The following is a 24782-nucleotide window of genomic DNA, read 5'->3' as shown; positions in this document are numbered from 1 at the left end:
GAACTAGTGTGTCAGGGAAGAGGTTGCCTGGAACAAAATCACAGGATAGGGGTCTGTGATCACCTGAGCAGGCTGATCAGGTCGTCACATGACAGAAGGAGATTGGAAGGCTATAAAAGGGCAGGAACTAACTGCTCTGCTATTGGGCTTTGGCTATTTTTGCCATCTTGAGCTGAGCTGCTGCAGGAGCTTGATCCTATCTCGCCCCAGCCGGACTCCCAAGAGAGGGTGAGCCAGCATGCGGGGCACTGTGTGCAGGGAGTGTGGTGTTTGCTAAATGGCTTTCTTGTGCTTTTTCTCTTACGTAAAGTGCCAAGGGTGTTTAACAATCCTGTGCAAAGTCTGCCTGCGAGTCTGCTGCCTTTTATTGCTGCGTGTCCCGAAGAGGTCATCCGTTCACTTCTGTGGTGGGATTCTGGGGAGCGAGCAAGACTTCCTGAGGTGGCTGGGAGGAAATGTCACCAGTTTCAGGGCCTATGCAATGGAATTGAGGTGTCTCCACTGCCAAGAGGGGTGTCAGAGATGAGGTCTGCACCTGGGATGCCTAGAGGACCAAAGCCAGGGATAGGTAGGGTGGCCATTTGTCCTCCTCTTGGCGTGCTTGTCTTCTGTCCTCCTTGCGTAGCGAGGAGATTGGACATGTGGGTGGCCTCCTTTTGACACTTTTGGTTCTGTAATTTAGATAATGATTACTAAATACTGAAACCATATACAATCCTTCCCTATCACGGGGTTAGGGCCCTGGGTTCTTCCCGGAATAGCACCTCATGCCTCCTCTCTGCTCCAGTGAGGGAACAGGACTTTTTTCCAGCTCAGGGGTGTCTGACTAGGCCTTCTATCTCTCCCCAGCTCAGGGTCACCCTGGCTCTAGGCTTCTTTCTCATTCCTCCTCCCTTCCTGCTCTGGGGGAGCAGTCCTAATCTGACATTAGCTCTTCTCCCATCACACATACAGGAGCCTTGCTCATTGGCCACAGGCTGCACGGGCCTCTGGTCCCCTATGCCCCCGACCTTTTCTTCAACCCAGCTGGCTCTGGGTCTGCTGAGTTCTGGTGGCCACCACGTGTGATCTCCCTGAGATGGTTGCCCAGCGACAGTGGGAGCCTCCGTGTGAGAGCTGCAGGAGCTGGGAACTCCAGGGTGGCCACACAAAAAAAACCTTGGTGGCCACTGCCAGTTTCATACTGCAATGGTGGTGCCTAACCTCTACTCAGCCTGCAGCAAGTTAAAGGCACATGGGATTCAGTGATTGGCTCCCCTATAGTAGTCTGGTGAGTATCCAGCAAGGGGGAGTTTGACCAGATCTGTGACACCTTGGACAAGTCACTTCACTGCCCTATGCCTCAGTTTCCCCATCTGTAAAATGGGGATAATGATACTGACTGCCCTTCAGGGTAAAGCACTTTGAGCCCTACTGGTGAAAAGAGCGATATAAGAATTAGGTATTATTACTAGCTTCAGAAGCGATAGGGTTTCTGTGAGTAAACACCTCACCACTGAGTAGAGCTGGGTGGAAAATAGTTCTTTCCACTGAATCTTTTGACCCTTTTGGGGGGGATGGGGTGGGGGTTAAAAACATGGAAAATGTTGAATATTTTTGGCAAAATATCAAAAAACCAAACTATCTTGACAAAACAATCCCTTGGTGAGGGGAAAGGTGCATCATGGGAGCCCCTCGCTTTGGTGCATCATGGGAGGAGTAGTCTGGCCAGAAATCTTGGCCTAAGGAGAATGGAAGCCCTCAAACCACAACTCCTCTGAGGCAAGCACAGTGCAATTCTGAATGAAAAATAGTCTGGGTTTTGAGTGTTCAGTGTTTCAAAAAAAATACATTTTCTGTGGAAAATTTTGTACTGCCAAAACCCCAATTTGCTGATTGCTCAGGGCCTGGTCCTCGCTTACCCTAAGACCACTTTATGCTACCCTGGCAGTGTAAAAAGGGCCTTAAAGCGGGCGAGACTATAATATACTCCCACTGTAAGGCCTCTTTGCACCGCCGGAGTGGAGCAGAGGCCTTAGTGTAAATGACCATCAGCCCCTTGCTTCAGAATGAGCCACTGAGCTGCCATCACACTGAAAAGACACTTCCTTGCCCAAATATTAAAAATTATTGTCCTTATAAACTCAGTTCAAAATGGTCAGAAGTCAGATTTTAATATGCGTATACTGCCTGGATCTACAAAGGAAATACTTCCCTGCTAGCCATAGCTGGATGCAGGAGGGAAAAGCAAAGATCCCCATTGCCATAGCATCATCTCCTGTTCTACTTTAACACTCTTGGAACACTTACACACATACCTTAAACACATCCAGCTGTACCGAGCAAATCAATCCAAGTAACTACCTGTGATTAAACCTGTCATTACTTCCAGGCTAACTCTGAATGTATAGAAGCTACTCTGGTTAAATAGGGATCAAATCAATTATATTTAAACCTGCTCAAATCAAATTTAATGTATGATATTAATAGCTCCCCAAATGCTAAAATAATGCATATTCTCCTTTTTAAGACATTGCTTAGGTAATGGAAATGACAATAATGAGCAAAGATCATAGATGAGGAGAGGATATAAAAGTTGCATATCTATCCTTTGCTACACCAGTAACAATTGCCATGGCTTTTTCATCTGCATTTCTTGCATTCATATTTCTCCTGCACTGAAGGAGTCTTTCTGGCCTCTAAGTGTTCTGGTATATTTCTGCTCTTAAAAAAAAATATTTCACCTCACTTGGTCTGTGAAAATAAATTTCTTGTTCTGAGATGTGCTGAGCAGAGCTGAGGAAAGTCTATAAAAATAATAAATCTGGGACTATTGCCTTGGCTTTTTAAACAAATCACTTTGACTGAGTTCATGCCCCTTTTTTATTCCCTTAGCATCTGATCCCAAGACAACTGAAACTGATGGGAGTTAATTCCAGACCCATAATGGGTGAAATTCACCCCTGCACATAGGCCTGTGCACCCCTTAAGCTCTCAAAATCGGGCTTACATGGTGCATGGGGCCTTAAGCAGGTCCCCTACACAGGGATGAATTTCACCTAGCATGCATGTTTCAGACTAGATCCTGCCATTGGATCCACCCTTGCACACCCCTGCAGTTTCTTCAAGAAGTGACCCTAGTGAATTCCATGTCAATATTCTATTTGGGTCCCAAGATCTGAGTACCTTCCAGTGATGCAATAAGCAACGTGACTAGAAAAGAATGATATTGGTCCATGCTCCTATTTCTCGTGGATAAGAATATATAGGAGGTAACTCATACATCCAGACACAGCCAGATTCTGATCTCCGTACTTTCTTTAGGCCAGCCTTTGGACCCTTTACTCTTCTGGCTAGTTTGTTACTCCCAAGAGTAGAGCAGCCCCATTGAAGGGGTCTACTCACAGAGTGACTGCTCACCAGCTGGAGGAAGGGGTTCACAGTCTGGGCCTTTCACAGCAAGTTGCCCCACGTAGATCTGTTAGCTTTAGTTGTGGAGTAAGGTGCTACTCAGAGCTAGTAATATATCAGAAGTTGGTCCATAATTATCAGTCCCAATAAAACACTTTGAGATCCATGGCTGAAAAGCACTTAGCTCATGGGAGTTAGGTGCCTAAACACCTCTGAGGATCTGGGGCTAAGTGCAGAGTATGGGCCAAATCCTTGGCTGGTGAAATCAGCATAGCTCCATTGACTTCCCTAGAGCTATGCCAGTTTACACTTGTTGAGGATCTGGCCACGTTATTTTAAACAACACGATCCATAGAAGCAGTAGAAAACCACACCCAGCAGCAAGTGGCAGGTATGTTCCAAAAGTTACTTCAGAACTTAATTAAAGGATGTGCTGCCCACCAGATTTAATTTATTTTTAAAAGCCCAATCAAATTTGATTTGCAAGTGTAATTCTCCCATCTGCTTTCGGGCTTTATCTCTAGGGTTCAGGAACAAAACATATGTCTTGTGGTTAATAAGAATTTGCTTTAATGGGTCATATGACCAGGTGATTAATAATCACTAGACTCTGATTGTGCTCATTATAATGATAACATATGGACTCACCATCCAACCCCAACACATCGTTGCGAAAAGAGCTCATAAAATGGGAGATGAGAAATTCCTCTGGTTTAGATTAAAGCAAATGTGTTGCGAAACTAGCCATAGTGAGCTAAAATTTACTGCGCACTGAAATGAGCTTTATGCAGCTCTATTTATCTCTGCGGGTTTGTGTCTACGGCCAAAATTTTCAAAAGCGGGTGCTCAGAACAAGTTGCCTAATTCCATATTTATGCACTTAACTAAGTGGGCTGACTTTCAAGATCTGGGAAGAAGGATGATCTTGTGATTAAAGCACAGGGCTAGGATTCTGGATGTTCAGCTTCAATTCCTTACACTGCAATCAGACTCCCTGAGTGACAACGGGTAAGTCACATAGGCACAAATAGGAACCAAAAGTTCGGCCTTTTCCAGAGCTTTGAAATTGCTGAGCCCTGCCATCTGCTCCCTCAACCTACCAACAGAGGGTCATAACGTTTTATCATTATTGATCTGGGCTCAACTAGGAGTTACACTGGGGTAATGGAGATCCCATCACTCTTCATACTCAGTGGGCTTGATTCTGATCTCATCACACCACCATAAACCTGGAGTAACTCCACTGAAAGCAGTGGAATTGCTCTAGATTTACATCAAATGTAACTGAGATCAGAATCTGACCAAATCAGTGTTCTCTTCTTGAAAGTCTCATCCTCCTTTGAGTTTTATCATAGTTCTCCCCGTGCAAATCCTCATTAACTCTATTGACTTCAGCAGAGCTACTCCAGATTTCTTCCAGTATGACTACGAGCAAAATCTTACCTCTAAAATTGACAATGAATTTCTCACTGGCATTTTGTGTAGTGCAGAATTTGAATTCAAAGTGGCTCATAGTGTTTGCTTTCCTGATTCACTGGCTGTGTATTAAAAAATGTTGTGAACTTTATTGCTTGGCAGATATGCAAAGCAGTTACTTAAGAGGAAATTCAACCTATTAAAGAGACCTGTGATTATGTTATCATCATTTTCCCTGCTTTATGTTTTCTCATTTCCCCAGTTCACAATGGGAGCTTAAAGAGACAGCAGTTTATTTGGTTGTTTTTTAAGAAATAAGTAGAAATTGGTTTCATGGCAGGAAATAATGAAACATTATTGCTTCATGTATCCCCAGGGGAGATGGTGGAGTTGATCAGGCGTATGGTCCCAAGAATCATAAAGGAACACAAACCGGAACAGGTAACTGATGTCATTTCAGCTTTGATCTGCCTTTCCTACGTTAACTTCATACTAATCTTCGGAGGGAGAGGTCAGTGAAAGGTTACAGTCTCAGACATGGCAATGCTGCTTGAAAAGAGAATCATGTCTGTCTGTCTGTGCATGTCCACTTAAAAGCATATGAAGTATTGATGATAAAAGGCAAAATCTACATTTTCCCCTCATCTTATTGAGACTCCTCAACTGGGCCAAGTTTTGCAAAAAGTTAACTGGCTGGGCAATATTTTTACAAAGAACTTGGAGCTACTTTCGAGCGAAAATGGGACACGTTTCAAGTGAGAAAGGCCCATTGTAGAGCCAAAAGGGGCTTCCAGTTGAGAAAGGGAAAAAGTTGCATTTTTCATGTTTTTGCGATAGGGAAAAAATAAATTTGCCAAAAATTTGATGAAATTACAAAATGGGAAACAATGGTAATTTCCCCCAAAGGTGGCAGGCAGGAGAAATGATGAACTTCTCAAAGCACTCATCACATCCTGCATGCGTCTGTGCAAAGCCTGGGAAAGCTCAGTAGCTGGTGTTACTATAAAGTGCTAACCTCTGCAGATAGAGTGGTTTCTGTTTATCAGAAACCTTATTACTGTGTCTTGTAGAAAACTAAACATAAGCTCAATTAAGACGGACTTACCTTGAAAGTGCCCAAATATTTATTGCTCAGATGCCTGTCAGGTTTATTTCTTTTGCTTTCAAGCCTTCTTTAGTACTCACAACCTTCCTTATCTACACACACCCTACAATATCTTTCATTCCAAACTGAGGATTCAGACTTAAATTAGTTTTCCTTCATGCATGGAGTGGCCGTGATCTCTCTCACCCCTGGTGGCAGCGGGAGATATTTGTGCCATAGGGTAGGCTATATAGCTACCTGGCTGAAGTAGTCTTTATGCAGTGGTCCTCCTCCTGAGCCTTCCTTCTGTCTGTCTTCGTCCTAGTGCACTGTCTGTGAGTGTAGAGTGAGTGCAGGCCCCTGGAATGTGTAGTGTGAATGCAGGTCCCTGGAGTTGTCTCTTGACGCCCACTTTTGGCTGTTAGTGCCATAAATTCCCTCCCTCCCCCAAGAGGTATCTTATTCATTCACATGGGGGTAATTTAACCTTGAGGACGGTGCCTTGAAAAATGAGGGCTAAGTGCAAAGACACTGATTTCAGAGGTGGGTAAAGAGTACGTGAAAAAGAGGCAGTTGTTTTCTGATTGGACGTGATGTTTATACCGGTTTGCCAACAATGCAATCCAATCATCTTAAAAATGGAAATAGAGAGAGTGAGAGAACACAGCAGATTTTTCCACTGGCTTCTTCATTATTATCGCAAGCGACAGACAGATGGGGACAATTTGATCAGCCGAGGAAACGCCGTGCCAAGTTAGATTCCTTCATCTGCTCTGAAATATTACATGGCATATGGCAACTGGTATTTTCTGACGTACTCCTAAAATGGTGTTGTGATGACAGCATCCCTGTGGTGAGAGATATAAAATAAAACAGGGTGTGTGGCCAAATTCCAGAGAGTCATTTGAATGAAAAGTTGGGCTGACCTCAATCAGAAGCATGTTGCTGAGATGGTTTATTAATGGGGTGAAGGATTGTGAGGCAGTTACTTATTTAAATGACATGGCCCATCTGGTTATTTTTCACCATGCAAAGAGCTGTCTAATAAACAGAGCGGCGGCTCTATTCCTGAGCAATGTGCAAAAGTAGCTATTTTTGCTGGAGCCATATTCCTGCATGAAAATTAGGGTAAAAACGAGAGCCGGGCAAACTTTTTCAATGGGAACTATTTTTCAGCAAAAAATGCAGATTCAGTTTGATGGAAGCATGGTTTTGAAGGTGTGTTGATTTCTGTGAATTTTGTTTTGGTCAAGAAAAACCCTCCACAAATTCTGAAAGTTTCATTTCAACATGCTTTAAATTGATCAGCTTTTTGTTTGAAATGAATTTGCATTTTGAGATTACCTTTAATTTTATTTAAAAAAATGTCAAGGAAAAAAGGTCAAAATCGAAATGAAGCATTTGTTTTGGGTGAAATAAAACATTTTGTTTGACCTGAAATGAATTTTTTTCCCAACTTTTCTGTCATTTTGGCTGAAAATTCTCTATCAGCTCTACTTGTAAGTCTTGCCGAACAAGGCTCTGGGCATGTGGAGAACTTGGTTGATATTAACAAAATTGCCTAGGGTATTTGGACCATGTGGCAAGTTGGATTGTGTGCACAATCCGTTTGTGTTCACAGCTATGCAAAAGCATGATTGTGTTGCTGTTTCTAGAGTGTGTCAGGAAATGATTGCCTCTCTCCCCCCGGGAAAAGTTGACAAAATTAAAAAGTTTTTTTCATTAAACTCTTAATCAAAAAATCCCAAACCGAATTTTTTCCTCCAGTTTTTGACAATGGCATGCTTTGGATGAAAATGGAATTTTGTGTGTGAAAATGTGTTGTTTTTTTAAAGCTATTTTTGTCAAAATTAAGTTTTGATGAAAAGCTTTGGACCAGCTGCACCATTACCTTGTTCTCACCCCCTCCATGCACCCACACATACACCCAGTTGTTTATTTCACCCACTTATTGTGTCTTGTTATGAGACCATTTTAGAATCTTTTGGGGGCAAAGCCTGTCTTTGTTCTGTAATACAAATAAATCATCATCATGGCAATGATGAAGTAGAAGTCCCATCTTCCAATGATTCCCATAGTGACCCAGTGGGGACTGCTTTCCCAAGCACATAGATAGTCACTCTGCAGGAGAGTAAGGGGGCCTCCTTGTATACACTTATCCCCCTGCCTGTGTGGGGAGGGACCAAGGATTTTGTTTTCTTCCTTTTCCTCCAAGCAGACACACAGTTCTTTTCTATAGCGGGAAATAAATGTGGGGCATGGGAACAGTGCTGTATTGACAGCCCTGGACACTGAACGCCTTCACTTACCCACAGTACAGACCACACCAGTGCAAGCAATGCCCTGCCAAAGTGCACCAGTCCTGCCCTGGGGTGAGCAGATAACTGTCTCCACGGCCTGTACAATCCTTGCTGCCGAGACTGTCAGTGACAGAGCCAATTTGTTCCAGCTGTGATGGTGGTTTTTACGATGTGGGTATCTGTCCACTAGGAAGGAGACAGAGTCCCCCCAGTTCATGTCAGTGCAGTCCATCGATACCACAGTGCTATGCACTATATAAAAGCCAAACAGGGAGGCAAAAAGATCTTGTCGAGGGCATTGAATAGCCTTCAGGTGGATGGATATTCAGTGCCAAACCAACATGACCTGGATTGGAGTCAGTTACCAAGAAATGAAAGCTTTCACTGATCCATGCAATCCCCTATCTCCAACTTAGGTACTTATATGCCCCCCTCCATTACTGTAGTGATGGCCTCTTTCATTATTTTTTAACATGTATTTCTGTTCGCAACACTACCGGAGGCAGGGCAGGACTATTATCCCCATTGTAGAGAATCTGATTTGCCTTAAGTCTCACAGGGAGTTTGTGGCAGAGTACAGAATCAAGTCTCCTAAATCTCAGCTTCTCGCTCTATCCTTTCTCAGGCTTTTTCATACAAACCTCCATGTCTTATGTTTCCCTAATATCTCACTCCATCAGGCCTACTGAGGCTTCTTGAGGCTGTCAAAACACCAAGGTGTACGGAGGGGGGGAAGGTCCATGTCTTTTGTTAGGCAATGCGCGGCATTCATTCTACGTGGCTGTCAGATTCCTTCTTTAAGAAAAAGCCATTTCCTTGAGAAAAACACAGCCCGGGGCCCTATGGTTCCTAAATGATAGCAAGTTTAGTACACATGAATACTTGAATGGAAAGGGGGGATAAAGAGGGAGGAAAGTGTCATATCCATGCTGTTTAGAGTTCATCACAAAGCAACAAAATTGTGCTATGCAAATAATCTTGTCCATCACACAAGCTGCAAATAGAATTTATTAAGACTTAACGATCCTGGATTATACTCAAAATTCTGTATCTAATTCACAAAGAAAAGAGGGGGTTTTCCTCCCTTAAGTTGGGCTCAGTAATAAATTCCCATGTCCTATAAACTTGCCACATCTAATCAGGCGAGAGTTCCTTCCTTTCCTTGGTTATTCTGTGCAGAATCCTAGCTCATTGGGCAATAGGGCACAGAGGAACTCGGCAGCTTTTCTTGACAGCTAATTCCGATGTATTAATCTTCCATGGAACGGTATCTCTTGGAATCAGACTCCTTGTTTCCTTTATAAATTTGGGCCCTTTCCCTAAGTGAGCAGGCTGGAGAAGCGGAGGGAGGCAAAGGGATTTTCTTCTATAGATTATCCAGTTCCCCCAGGAGATGTGTGTATATTTCTTAATATCATTGCATTGGAATTGTTACATTAATCACATGTTGCAGGGAACAATGACACTAAGGACTCAGTCCTTCCTCCCACTGAAGTTAATGGCAATACTCCAGTGGTTTCAGTATCATGCTCTGATTTAGAACCATGCACTGTTGCAATCCACTGAGTTCAATAGGAACTGCGGACGCTCAGCATCTCGCATGAGGCCATAATGTGCTATCAATTTTTAAGCAGAGCACAGCTGAGCCAGGGAAGTGACCTGTGCCAGGCTCAGACCTGGATGGATTGTTGGCAGCAGGGATTTGAACTTCAGACTTCTGGATCTTAAAATATGAGTCTCCGTCCACTGCCTGAGCTAAAATACTCACCTCTGTTAGTAAAACCAGTAGCAAGCTCATCATCAGATAGACTTATGTGCAGTTCTGGGAAGGATTCAGTGGTCGTGGGACATGTAGGTGCCAATGACATAGGGAAAGATAGGAGTGAGATCCTGGAAACCAAATTTAGGCTGCTAGGTAAGAGCTTAAAGCCCAGGATCTCCATAGCAGCATTCTCTGAAATGCTTCCAGTTCCACACACGGGGCCGGTTAGACAGGCAGAATTGCCAGGTCTCAATGTGTGGAGGAGATGATGGTGTTCAGAGGAGGGATTTGGATTTATTAGGACCTGGTGAACTTTCTGGGAAAGGAGGAGCCTGTACAGGAAGGATGGGCTCTACACAAACCAATACAGAACCAGATTGTTGGCATGTAAAATTAAAATGAGTTTAAACTAATGGCTGGGAGAAAGCCCACAAGGATGGAGACGCACACGGTTCCAACAGAGACAACTCATAGGGGAGGGTTTATTAAAGGGGATAATCTATAGCCTAGTAAAGAGGAGAGCATGGAAGTTGATAAAGTATAGGCGGGAAGTGAAGAGAAAGAGTCTAACAAAAAAGGGTCCCTTCAGTTATATCACATGAAGGCAGACAACTAAATGTCAGCAAATTTTGTAAGTGCATATATACAAATGCTAGAAGTCTAAATACTAAATGGGTGAACTTGAGTGCCTGGTATTAAAATAGTATATTGATATAATAGTCATCACAGAAACTTGGTGGAACGATGATAATCAGTGGGAAATGGTAATACCAGGGTACAAGATATACAGAATGACAGAGTAGGTCATAGTGATTGGGTGGGGGGGAGCACTATGTGTGAAAGAGAGCATAAAAAGCAGAGTCAAATATAGTAAAAATCTTAAGTGACTCAAACTGTACCATGGTATCTGTATGGATAGAAATTCCTTGCTTGAATAATCAGAGCATAGAAGTAGGAATAGATTACCGACCACCTGACCAGGATGGATGATGGGGGTGATTGTGAAATGCTCAGGAAGATTAGAGGCCACACAACAGAAAACTAGATAATAATGGGGGATTTCAACTATCTCCTTATTGAGAAAGTATATTTTACTCGAGGATAGGATGCAGAGAGAAAATTTCTAGACAATCTTAATGACTACTTCTTGGAACAGCTAGTCCTGGAAGCTATAAGGGGAGAGGCAATTCTTGATTTAGTCCTAAAGATCTGGTCCAAGAGGTGAATATAGCTAAATCGCTCAGTAATAGCAACCATATTTAACAATGTACATGTACATTTAACATCTTGGGGGGGGGGGATATACCAAAGAAATCTAGCACAATAGCATTAACTTCCAAAGGAGGAACTACACAAAAATGAGGAGGTTAGTTAAATGGAAATTAAAAGGCAGAGTCACAAGAGTGAAATGCCTGCAAACTGCATGGAAACTATTTAAAAACACCATAATAGAGACTCAAACTACAGGTATACCCCAAATATAAATAAAAATAAGGACCAAAAAATGTCATCAGGGTGAAATGACAAAGTGAAAGGGGGAGGTTACAGGTAAGAAGACATCCTTTAAAAATTGGAAGTCAAATCCTACTGAGGGAAATAGAAAGCAGCATAAACTCTGGCAAGTCAAGTATATAAACATAATTAGGCAGGCCAAAAAGAATTTGAAAAGCAACTAGCAAAAGACACAAAAAGAAACAGTAATTTTGTTTAGTACCTCAGAAGCAGGAAGCCTGCCAAACAATCAGTGGGGCTCCTGGATGATCGAGGAGCTAAAGGAGCATTTAAGGAAGACAAGTTTTTTCAGAGAAGCTAAATGAATTCTTTGTGTCCGTCTTCACTGCAGAGGATGTGAGGGAGATTCCCACACCTGAGACATTCTTTTTAGGCGAGAAATCTGGGGAATTGTTCCAGATTGAGGTTTTAGAAGAGGAGGTTTAGAAACAACCTGATAAATTAAAGGGTAATTAGTCACCAGGACCAGATGGGATTCACCCAAGAGTTCTGAAGGAACTCAGATATGAAATTGCAGAACTACTAACTGTGGTGTGTAACCTACCACTCAAATCAGCCTCTGTACCAGATGACTGGAGGATAGCTAATGTGATGCCGATTATTTTTAAAAAGGCTCCAGAGGTGATCCTGGTGTGCTTCTGGGGAATCCCTTTAGTGCACTGCCTTTAAATGAGGGCTTGTGGCAAAGTCACCATGTAGCCTTACTGGAGCAATCTTTGTGCTCGGTACCAGTTTGACATGGTTGGATGTGCAGTGAAAAGATGAGTAACTCTGCGATCCATTTTATTATTAACACTCTTGAAGGCAGAACAGGTCATGTGCAATCAGTGGTTACAAGCACACAGAATATCAAAACAAACCTAATAAAGATGATGGAATTTTCAGGCTGTATTCTGCGTCAGCATCTGTGCTTTCTGCCATAAGTGAATGCTCTAGCGCTGTCTTTAGTCCCCTTCTAACTAAATAAATATCAATGCACTCACAAGCAACCCTGCAACAATATGACATAGCAATATGACGGCAGCACTTTTCTTCTGAAGATCTCAAAGTATTTGACAAATATTAATCCTGCCTCACAATACCTCTGCAGGGAAGATATCACTAGTCTATATTTACAGGAGGGGAAACCGACACACAGACTGTGACATGGCTCATTCAAAGCAACAGCGCTGGAAATAGAAACCAGAATGACTGTCCTCCCATATCCTGCTCTAACCACTCGACTAATTTTTCCCCCTCACAAAGTTATGTGCAAGTTTGGGGTGGGGAGGAACGTTTTGCTAAGGGAAGAGATTTTAGTTCCCAGCTTCCAAAGGGTTATTACAGATGCCATATGGGTGTGCATCTTAAACACTTTGACAGTGCCCTTTTCAAGTTAAAGCCATAAGTAAGGGAAATTCACTGATGTATGCTTTTATCAAAGCTCTTCTCTGTTATGGTATGCCCAGTAGCCTACAGAAGTTAAGAAGTTAATGGGGGAAGCAGGCATTAGATAGAAAGATCAAATGCATCAGCTCATAGCCAAAGGGATGAAAATGATACGGCACCTGAGAGTGACAATAAATGTAAAACGCTTATCTCTCATTTCAGATGCATGATTAATTGTTTCTAAATATACTGTGGATTGTACAATAAAGGGTGAAAAGTGGATGGCTGTAATGCAGTCAAAATGTTTCACAAATTCTGATTTAACAGCCCATAAAAGAAGGACTTTGGGGCTCTTAACCACCGAGGACACATTTTCTCTTTAAGGCTGAGGAGAAAACGAAAGCTGTAGGGATTTATAAATAATTGTCATGGTAGGGAGGTTTCAAAGATAAAAGTTAGTAGCGGGGATAAACCGAAGCAATGAAATGGGAAGGCAGAATTATTTGAGGGGGGAGGGAGGGGAATAGTTTTGGCGCATGGGCAATAGAACAGCATTGAAATTCCATCAGAAGTTCCAGCACCCATTATTATTGCTCATGTTTGTTACGGTAGTGCCAAAGGGCTGACCAAGAATGGGGCCCCATTGTGCAAGGTGCTGCACAAACCCAAAGTAGCAAACGGTCCCTGCTCCAAAAAGTTTAAAATCTAAATAGATCAGACAAACACAGGGTGGGGGAAAGGGGCAGAACACACAGGCAGAGTGAATAGTGTGATGGCTGCAAATGGCAAGTTAGTGCCACACTTTTTTTGGGTGGATGGGGTTTATTTAGAGGGGATCAGCTAAAGGGAAAGCAAAAAGGAGGGGAAAGAGGATTGAAGGGGATGGCAGGGAAGGAGAATATAAAATGGGCAGATGGGAAGTGAAACGGAGGCGAAGAGACGGGGGTGGGGAGGGATGGAGCAAAGAGTCAATCAGCACAGGGCAGAGAATGTCTAACCAAAACTATAGAAAGTTCTCTGAATGTCCAGAGGTCCCTGCTTTGGCTGCTTCTGTCTCTAGTGGTGGGGGTCTCTGACTGGCTTCTCTGCAGGCAGATGTTTTTGTTTTCCTTTCTTTCCCATTTCAGAAACTGTCCTTTGGATAGCACAGGGTTAAAATTGAGGCGATTTTCTGTCCACGGAGCTTTTGATCTCTTGACAGCGTGTTCACAAATGTTATTGCACAGAGTGGATCTATCCTGCATCTCTCTAGGCCGAGGGGTCTCATCAAATGAAAAGTAGCTTGTTTGAAATATTTTCAAATCAATATTTGCGGTTTGCTGCAGCCAAATACTTTAACATTTGCATTTATATTAATAACGATCCTTTGCGCGTCTGTAGCACCTCTCATCTCAGGACATCAAAGGACTTTGCAAACAATTGATTTAGCTTTTCGACACCCCTTGACAAATATTTTGCAGGCAAAGAGAAAGAGGTGGTGAGAGCCTGATCTTCCACGGCCTCCCATTTTGCAATGTCTAACACCGGTGCAAAGCATGCTGAATATGCAACGGAGTTGGAATTCTCCACTCAGCAGTATGTTAGTACACGGTATTCATACTGTACAGCGATGACCAGCTCAGTGAGGCAGTCAAGAACAGACACAAGGATTAAAAGGCGCCAGCAAGCAATGTGATGGCCTTTTGCATGCTGTGAATTAGGTGGCGGGGAAAGCAGAGCTGGAGTTTATCCCAGTTCGGCCACTGATCTGGGAGCCCAAGTTTTTTGGAGGCTCTGGGCCTGATTCTTAGACCTATTTATGTCACTCGGGCAGTGTAAAGTGGCTTTAAAGTGGGTGTAACTTACTCCTACTTTAAAAGCACTTTACACTGCTAGTATGATGTAATGGAGCTGTGGTGTCCATGAGAACTGAGGCACCTTGCTCCAGCAGTGTGCTCAGCTGCCAGGATTTTCAGAAGGCAGCTGTCACAGTAAGAGCAGGTACCCAGTTATTGCTGTGCCCACCCGTTCCAGAATGTGAAAGTGTCTCTATGCTGCTCTGGGCTATTAGCAGTAAGGCCTTGTGGGGTGATCACTATAGCAGGAAGAACCCACTCAGGCCCAGGTGTGACATCTTTCTCAGGTCACCCAGAACCGGGAGCCACTTGCGTTACTGCTCTGCCTCAGCAAGACCGAACTTTGCTGCTGCTAAGCTGTGTCAGTGACCTGATGCACCAGCTGCCTTGCCATCAAATGCTTCAGGGCTCAGCCCGTCCAAATCTTGCCTTGCAGTGAATTCCAGTTCCCGAGCTGCCCAGAGACCTCTTTCTGCAGAGTTCAGTCCCTCTCACTGGACGCTCCCAGAAATTAAGTTGGCTGCCTGCAAAGAGGCAGAGTGCTCATCAGCTGGGAAGGGTAGCTGAAGACCACATTTCACTTCAGTATAACAGCACTGAGATAGTTTTGGAACAAAACAAGAACAAGTTTATTAACAAAGGACGTAGGTTTGAGTGGTTTCAAGTCAGACCGAAAGAGAGATGGAAGGTTACAAACAAAGCACGCTTTCTAGTGACTGAAACTCAATTTCAGCAAGTTACAATCTTTGTCTAAGCCCGTTTCTCACCTATAATCCACTCCCAGAGACTTCAACCCCCTTGGATGAAGGACCCGCCTTTCTCAGATGTCAAGAACTCTCGCCTCTTATGGTGCTCAGATGATGGATGCCAAAATGTGTCTCTTTTTGCTTGTATTTCCCGAAGTCCATTTAGTCTGTTTCAAGAACCAGGAAGGCTTCCTGGTGGCACAGCCCCTTCCCCCAATGTGATCATTAAGTGAACGCCACTTGCTAGTTTGATGCTTTTGTTTATCTTATGTTTAAATGAACTTCCATTGTTTCTGTCCTCACCTTGCTCAATTTAGATTGGAGACACAGTCAAACAGGCAAAGCACCATTCCTTTGTCTAGCCCAGGCAGGGCTTATGCACTGCTTGCCAAACACATTTTAAGAGCATATTTCCAGCACAGCTCCATAATTCTTTATACTCTGCCTGTACATACATCACACAAAAATGACCAGCATGTTATTAGTTTGCGTAGGATACCTTACTTGAGACCTTTTAGATACAGATTATAACAGTGAGTTAAGGCAATAAGTGTGTCACTCTTGATGTAAGTTATGATATAGCATGCCCTTGACCAGTTGGCACTGATGGGATCCCTGGGTCACACCAGGAACCATGCATGATGCCAGAAATCACAACACTGCTTGGATGAGTAGGGACAATTCATCACATCACTCCTACTATACCCATGCCTGCTAGTGGCAGAAGGCATACTGCAGGAAGGAAGCTAAGGAGTTACTGCCCCATACTTTGATCCAAAATTGATGCATTTCAGATAAAAATACATGCCCTCATCAAGAGCCATCCATTGCCAGCAACATCTAGAAATAGTAAACAACACAGAAACCCAGGGATACAATCATACGGTAAATTCTGATGTGTGATTTGCAAATGGACCCTGGGATAGGAGATGAAACAGCTATGGAAACCAGTGTCCTCTTGTTACAGGCTTGCAAAGACCCACTTAGTACATTCCCACTTGCTTTTGCAAACTTGCCCAGGTTTACACAGTGAATTAGTGGCAGAGGGGAGAACTCTTTAGGCCATTACTCTTACTGCAGGGTATGCTTCCTGCCGGTATGAAAATACCGGTGTGAGATGTGATGCTGGCAGACCAGCTCTGGCCAGCGCTTAGGCAGCAGCTAAGAACTGACAAATTCACGGCTGGAAGCCAGGCCAATTCACTTGTGTGTTAGTATAGATTAACGTGATTGTTAAATGTATACATGTATTTGGTGTTTAAATGTCAAGAAAAGTAATGGGATGCTGCATGCATTGTTTTCACTTCTGTCTCCTGTTAGACTGGAATAGCAAACAGTTACATCGTATAGACCCTTGTTACTAGATAACCCATCAAAGGAGAAAGAAGCCTCGTGGAATGCAAATAAAGAACTTTACCAGGAAAGTGCTAATTCTTCTTAAAACTTGCCTTTTTAACGCAAGTGGTCATTGTGTGTGCTGATCAGAGATCAAAGACTAAATGCATTCCTCTCTCTCTGCCATCAAAGCAAGAGCCCACGTGGGCCGTTACCCTGCCAGCTTGTTTACTGTGAGAAGAAGCTATAAGAATGAACACAAGGAAAAAATTCTTCATCTCTAGACTGCTTGGATTAGAACAGGGCAGAATAACTGAACCAGAAGACAGAGATCTCTAGAGTTATTCTGGGTAGTCCTGAGAGACTTTTGGGAAACCAGCAGATGACTACATCTCTGCTGCTTTTTGAAATTAGAGACTGTGACTCACCTGTACATATACTTTTACCTGCTTTAACCTCTCAGTAACTTGTTCCTTTTTCTTAGCTAATAAACCTTTAGTAAGTTTACTATAGAATTGGCCACCAGTGTTGTCTTTGGTGTGAGATCTAGGATAGGAATTGACCTAGGTGAGTGACAGCTCTGGGTGTAACTTGGAATATTTGTGAGGTTTTTTTTATGTAAATGGCCATTTATTACATACTCCAGCTTGCTTGGGTGGCAAGATATATCTCTGTGTCTTAGGGGACTGTCTGTGACTTCATTATTAGACTATTGTAGTTCTTTAGGGGTTCACATTTGTTATTGGCTTGGTGAAATCTAATTATAGAACATACCAGCAATTTGGGGTGGCTTCCCATGTTTCCACAGTCTGCCCTGAGGTAGTGAGCCACTCCAGACAGCGTGACGATTTATGGTACTTGCCACCATAACTTTCAGGAGCAGGTCAGCATTCAAGATAGTGACAGACAGGCCCTTCTGAATAAGAGTGCTGTGGGAAATGGGAGCATAAAGATGATCTGACTATGAATATAATGCTTAGTGGATAAGCCTATAACATGCCTCTTTAATTTTTATACCAGGTCATTTGACAAATCCCGACTCAGTTAGATAGAAAAAAGGATAACACCACAAATAAGACTGTAATTTCCATTTTCATGTCTAGCCAACAGCCTCACTAAGGCTGTAAGGACATTTAAGGGAAAAAGAAAAGAAAAGAAAAAAAAAAAAAAAAAAAAAAAAAAAAGAATAAGTCTTTGGTAGAAGGAGTTTATTTAAGGTGAGTTTGGCCTGGTATTGAAAAGCAAAATTGTCTGTTTTAGAGGAACATAAGGACTGCCAGGCTGGATTGGACTAGGGAGCCCGTATAACCTGTCTGCAATAGTGATTTGTATCAGCTGCTCCAGGGGAAGGTGTGAAACCCCTGTAGTAACAATTATGGAATAATCTGCCCCCAGGGGAATTTTCTTCCTATCACCCATTAGTTAGACATTAGATGGAGCTTTCTGTAACCCACCAGTTTCATGTGCACCCTTCTGCCCTCACAGCTTTCCCTGCCTCCGCACCTTGATGTCTCCTGGTGGAGCAGATGACTGGAAACCTGCAATTTGCCCCCTTGTTCTAATCTTATTTCCAGGCAGACCAGGAATCCTTCCCTCTCTGCATGGGATCTTTGTGAGGCATTGGGTGTCTAACTCACCCCAACTTTCAAAGAGGCCTTCTGGTGTAGCTGCTACACCTTCCCAGCCTGAGTCCATTGAGGGTCTTGTTATGGGGAGAAGGGAAACCAGGGGCTACTTACCCTTCCCACCACACCTCGCCAACTGGAGTAGGAAACGGTCCTGGTTCTATGGCAGCTGAGGAGCAGGTCCAAAGCATATTGAAGTCAATGGGACTCTTTCCATTGACTTAAGTAGACTTTGGATCAGTCTTTGAATGAGCCACGGGGCCTGAGATGCTCCACAAGCTTTTCACAATAGAGGAATTCCCTAGCTTGTTCACAGACAGGATGACGGGGAAGGAAAGATATGATCTCCCCAGAGCCAAAGAAAAAGAGAAGGGGAGTCCCTCCCTCTTCCCTGGAAAGGCCATCTTAGTATCACTTGGTGGCAGGGGTCACTTTGCATTGCACCAAGGGGGAAACTGAGGCATGGAGCTGCAAAGTGACTTGCCCAAGGCCGCACAGTGAGTGAGTCAGTGCTGGATGCAAGAAGACCGACTCTTCATGTGAAATGCTTCTGAAGTCTGCAAATTTCCTAAGGGCGGAAGAATGTAGATTACTTGGACTGTAAACTCTTTTTGTCCTGTGATCGTACAGTGGCTAGCACAATGGGTCCTAGGCCATGACTGGGTCTTGTAGACGATACCGTGACCAAAATAACAACATGAAGAGCAGCAGAGTGATTTTAGGGGCAGCTCATCTACATTCTGTCAGGACCTAGCTAGACCTGCCCTGTATCCACCCACCTACCTAAATAGATACATACACTGGGGAAATGCTGCTTCCATTCATGCCAATGTGATGCTATTGATTTCAATGGGGAGGCACCACTTTGAGAGAAGTCTGAATGGGCCCTAATGAACGATCAAGGAAATGAAATGATACATGATAGTCCGTAATGGCTGGAAGAAAGGGAAGCAATTGGGGCCTGTTGTGCCAGTTGTTCTATGGAGAGAGAGTGATAGATTGGACCGATATGTAAAATAAAGTAAACCAGAAATTCAGATTTATGACAGGAATCCTAGCTTGACACTCCAGTCTTTACTCCTGTGGGTCCTTTGATTTTTTCCCCAGTGCTGGAATTAGGGATGAAATATGAGTTGTAATTTTTTGCCTGAATTTCCCTGTCCTTTTATGGTTTGAAGACAGGCCCTGAATAGAACCTTAATGTTTTGTTTGATGGTTTAATACATGAGGCAGTTGCTGGGCAATGATTAATATTGTTTCACTATGACAATGCAGGAGGCGTCTTTAATCTTTGCAGACTTGTCTTTCAAACGGGAGGTGAGCTGGTAAGAGATCCCTTAGTCTAGGGATTGGAATCCTACAATTCACCTGGGGCGTGGTCTCTGAACCAGCCATAGAAATTACAGAGGCAGTCAGGGCTTGACAATAAAAACATGCCCTAGCATCTGATACCATTGATGCCAGACGTTAGATTCGCTGCAATTACCCACTCGCCCTCAGAACTGCTCTGACACAAGCCCCCGAAGCATTCCTCTCCTGTGCTGCACGAGTATTAGATTTCGGAGAGTTACCGGGAGGTGAAGTTGCTTGTAGTCCTCGTTAATATCACTGGCTGAGTTCGGGTTCAGGGTGAAAAGACGCTTTCCCTGAATCTAGAGGGGAAAGTTGCTTTGGATGATCCCTGTTGTAGTTTGTCTTTTGCCCAAAGTCTCACTATCTATTGCTCTTAAGTATTTTTGTGGCCTGCATCATAGCATCTGAGCACCTCACATCCTTTAATGTATTTATCCTTCCAACACCCCCATGCAGTTGGGTAGTGATCTTGTCTTCCTTGTGCAGATGGGAACTGAGACACAGAGAGACTAAGTGACTTGCCCAGGGTCATACAGGAAGTTTGTGGCAGAGCAGGGATTTGAATCAGGATCTCCCAGCCTAGCACTGTAACCACTGCCCCGTCTTTCTTCCCTGCAACGACTGGAAGGGTGGATGGCTATAGGTGCTACTTTGACAACTATTAGGTGGAGAAACAGTGATGGATTGAACAGATAAATACAAATAAATTAAACAGAAATTCAGAATTACTACACTGCGAATCAGTGGCAGACCTGAGGACAGAGCCAGATAAAGCTCCTTCTAGCACTGCTTTTGAAGGCGTATTTCTTTTTCAGTTGTAGTAAATATTTCAGGTGATGATTGCCCAGCTTCAGGATTTGGAGAACACTGGACCCCAATTTCCATATAGAAGAACAGCAGTTCATAAACACTGCACTGAGCTTTTACGTTAGACTGGCGGCAAGTGGTGCGTTTGAGAAATTGGCATGCTTTAAGGGCCTGATTCTGCAAACTGCTCTCAGAGGAACCCTAATTATTGATTATGACTAGAAAATGCCATTTATTAGTTGTCTTTACCTGTGTCCAATAGCACCTCAAATATACGAGGTCCTGTACAAACATAACAGGAAGACATGACAGTTATAAACATCTCCCTGCTTTCTCTTTTACAAATCTCTTTGACGTGAATCCAGGCCTCATTTTAATGGTCTATTCGTCTTACTGGAAAGTGAGGGAGTTTGTTCTCAATCCAGACTTCTGAGACCAACAATCCATAAAACTGCGGAGTTGACCTAATGTTTACCCGGAGATGCCAAGGCAACTGGCCCAGCGTGGGGTGGCGGCAGCTTTTCGTGCTGTTTTACAGAAGACTCGGCTGTGTCCCAGATATGGTCAAAACCAGCACAGTCCATGAGCTTACAGACAGTGTAGCGTGTGGGGTTACTTGCAATATGCTTTAGGATTTGTTTTAAGGGCTAGGGTCTGGTCCCAGGCAAATGGAGTCTTTGGACACTGGGCTGGGGAGTCAGGGAAAGAAGGAGAAAGCAAAGAGTTAGATGAGTTTGTTCTTTCACTGCATGCCCTGATAGCAGACTTGTGGAACAACAGGCAGTGTTATACAATGGTTAGGGCATTAGACTAGGAACCAGGAGGCACAAGGCACAGTTCTCTGCTCACTTGTGGATTCATAGAGGTTTCAGGCCAGAAGGATTCAGTGATCATCTTGTCTGGTTGCCTGTATAACACAGGCTAAAGAAGCTCATGCAGATGTAAATCTGGAGTAACTCCACCAAAGTCACCAGCATTACCCCGGTTTAGAACCAGTTCCTAGTTCCTGGCTGTGTCCTGGGCTCACTGTGCGACACTGGGCAAATCAATTAGCCTCTCTATGCCTCGGTTTCCCCATCTGTTAAATGGGATTAATAATTCATGCCCGGCTTTGTGAAACACCTTGACCTCTGTGGATGAAAAGTGCTACATAAATGCTAAGATGTAATTAGTATTGATTGCTATTATTATTATTTCCAGCAGCTTAGGATAGCACCCCTTCCTCTACTGCTGGAAAAAAGTGTCATCATGATAGTTTAACCCAGGGGTTCTTACCTTTCCTTTCTATACATCCAGACAGGTGAGAGGGTTTAAACTTTTTGTTCTCTTGGGCCAAGGGGTCACAGTATGGAGAAGGGGAGAACCATGATTCTATTGTATAAGAAACAAGGAAAGATGGTCCAGTGATCAGAGCACTCACTCACCTGTGCTGTGGGAACCTAGGTTCAGTTCCTGCTCTGTCACAGACATCCTCTGTGACCCAAAGCAAGTCACTTCAGCCCAGATCCTCAAAGGTATTTAGGTACCAAATTCCAATTGAAATCAATGCCAGCGTGCATTCAGTGTTTGTAATCGATTGGAGTTTGGTACCTAAATGACGTTAAGGATCTGTGTCTCAGTTTCCCCATGTGTTAAATGGGGGTAATAGCATTGCCCTGCCTCATAAGTACATAATAACGGCTATACTGGGTCAGACTAATGGTCCATTTAGCCCAGGGTCCTGTCTTCTGGCAGTGGTTGATGCCAGATGCTTCAGAGGGAATGAACAGAACAGGGCAATTATTGAATAATCCATCCCCTGTTGTCCATTGCAGGCATCTGGCAGTCAGAGGCTAGGGGGTCGTTCAAAGCATGGGGTTGCGGCCCTGACTGTCTTGGCTAATAGCCATTGATGAACCTCACAGGGGTGTTGGGAGGATAAATATGCTAAAGATAGTGAGGCACTCACAACTGTGACAATGGAGGTCCTAAGAGAGGAATCGTGCCAAGACAAAAACATAAGCTCCAAAATGAGGGATGAGGTTGAGTAGATGGTGGTGATTGCAGGAGGGAGGCAGCAAAACCAGAAAGCCCAAGATGCCAAGGACTTGACCCAGTGCCTAGATTTCCCAAGAGCATGGCTAGCAAAGGGGAGGGGAGCGGAAAGCTGGCTTTGATTGTTCCTCGCCTGTGGTTAAGCAGGAGAGAGATGGCAGCCTTTGCTATTAATCTCCTGCCCTTTGTGAGTCTTTAGATGAAGCCTTTGAGTAAATGAAGAAGGATAAGGAAAGGTCTTCATCACTCTTTCTTTCATTGTGGTGGGCTCCTAGTTCCTGCAGTAAATGAAAACCATCCCAAACCACAGTCAGCTCTGCTTTGGAACCGGAGCGAAAGGCAGCATAACATAAATTATATACCCATTTTGCCATGAACCTGTCTTCTTATCTTAACTCATTCAAAGCTGGCTGCATCACACAGCCTGAGCTGCCTTAATCTCATCCTAAATGTCTTAAACACATTCAAATATAAAAAAAAAAATAATTTCAAACCCGCTCAGTTTATTTGGGGTAATATGTTAACTTTTTTTGATGCATAAAGCTTTGAAGTTTTTAAAGACAAACTCCAGTGCTGTTTTCAAGGGAGAAAACACTCTCAATACCAAGAGAAGAATTTAGAGAGAGGAGACACAGATATCATGGTGCCTGGCTTAGCCTCCAATTACTATAATTTCTGTTGCAGTAGCACTTGAAAGGCCTAGGTCCAGATCCTCAAAAAGTATTTCTGCTCCGAACTTCCACTGATTTCAGCCAATCTTGATTAAAAACTTGCCAGTGATGGAGAGTCCACCAGGATCCTTGGTAAGTTGTTCCAGTGGTTAATGACGCTCACTGTTAAAAATTTGCACCTTATTTCCTGTTGAATTTGTCTAGCTTCAACTTCTAGCCACAGGATCGTGTGAGGCCTTTCTCTGCTAGACTGAAGAGTTCTTACTGAATCCTTGTTGCCCAGGTGGATACTTTTAGACTGTAATAAAGTCACCCCTTAACTTTCTCTTTGTTTAGCTAAATAGTTAGACTCAAAGAGTTCAATCACCATGAGGCATATTTTCTAACCGCTTAGTCATTCTCGTGGCTCTGCTCTGACCCCTCTCCAATTTATCAACATCCTTCTTGAATTGTGGCCCCCAGAACTGGACACAGGATTCCAGCCGTGGTTGCACCAGGGCCAAATATAGAGGTAAAATAACCTCTGTGCTCCTACTCGAGCGTCTTGTCTCTTTAGACTGCAAGCTCTTCAGGGTGCGCGTGCAGCTCACGTAGAGAAAACGGAGCTAGCGTGAAGCTGGCTAGCATGGGTCCTGAGGCAGTGGGGCTGGGTAGTGCATTCTTCAGTGCCTCAGAGCTGTGGGGAATTCCTTGCAGGGTTAGCCCATGCTGAAGCACGCGCTGCCATGGCTTCACCGGTCCAGGATTTGAGCTAGCGTAGGGGTGTCTACTGGAGCTGCAATCACACCCTGTGACAGCAGCATGGACACACCGTAAATGACTTGTCCAAAGTCCCACAGGGGAGTCTGTGACAGTCTGTGTCAATGGAGATGTCCTGAATCCAGTGTCCCATGCAGCAGAGCATCCTTCCGACCCAGTCACTGCTTGGCCTCTCTGAGACGGCCACTGGTGTGACGTGGACGCCTATTACTAGGGACAGGATGACGATCATCATCTCACGCCCAGAAGCCATCACAGGTTGATACATTTTGCTCGCTGCTGTCCTGGGCTGAGCTCATCTTGGCTACCTGGAGGTGAAAGTCTCTCTATCCCATTTTCACTCCAAACGGTCATTCTGCCTCACTTGCTCACTGTGTATCACTTTTTAAACAACATGATTAATTGCCATTTTTCCTGGCAGCGAGACCAGGTAGTTCCACTGAGGCACCTAGAGTGGCAATTGGTTAATAGTCCAACAAAAGTGCCTTTATGCTCTGAATTCGCAGTTGTAATTAATGGTTATCTTGTCAAAGAGGTTTCTACTGTATTAAGAAAGCATTCTACCTAGCCGGTTGTGATCCTGCTCGCAAAAGTCTCATTATTATGCCAGCAATAATAGTGTCTAATTAAGCAGAATAAAGAGAGATGGAGCATAATGGTTAGTGGATAGAGAAGTTATTTGTCAGACGGAGGCAATAAATTACCCTGAGCCCCACATCCCGGGATGCTGTGAGGGATGCAATGTAAGAGCCGATGCCGGAAACTAGTTTTTCTTTTTGACAATT

The 24782-nt window shown here is 43.7% G+C and overlaps 1 long non-coding RNA gene across 1 annotated transcript in view; it reads left to right on the top strand.

The window, feature by feature from the left end:
* The window catches only part of LOC137152908 (uncharacterized), a 154988-nt gene that overhangs the window by 1476 nt on the left and 128730 nt on the right, over positions 1–24782 (top strand). Inside the window, exon 2 of the long non-coding RNA XR_010919654.1 lies at positions 5183–5247. This is a non-coding gene — a long non-coding RNA (uncharacterized lncRNA). The remainder of the gene's footprint in view (positions 1–5182; positions 5248–24782) is intronic.

Source organism: Emydura macquarii, unplaced genomic scaffold (assembly GCF_026122565.2).
Source record: "Emydura macquarii macquarii isolate MOO-44397 ecotype Brisbane River unplaced genomic scaffold, CSIRO-AGI_Emac_v2 contig_1230, whole genome shotgun sequence".
NCBI classification, from domain to species: domain Eukaryota; kingdom Metazoa; phylum Chordata; order Testudines; family Chelidae; genus Emydura; species Emydura macquarii.
The sequence above is the reverse complement of the archived record's forward strand: the minus strand, read 5'-3'. Positions and strand labels throughout refer to the sequence as shown.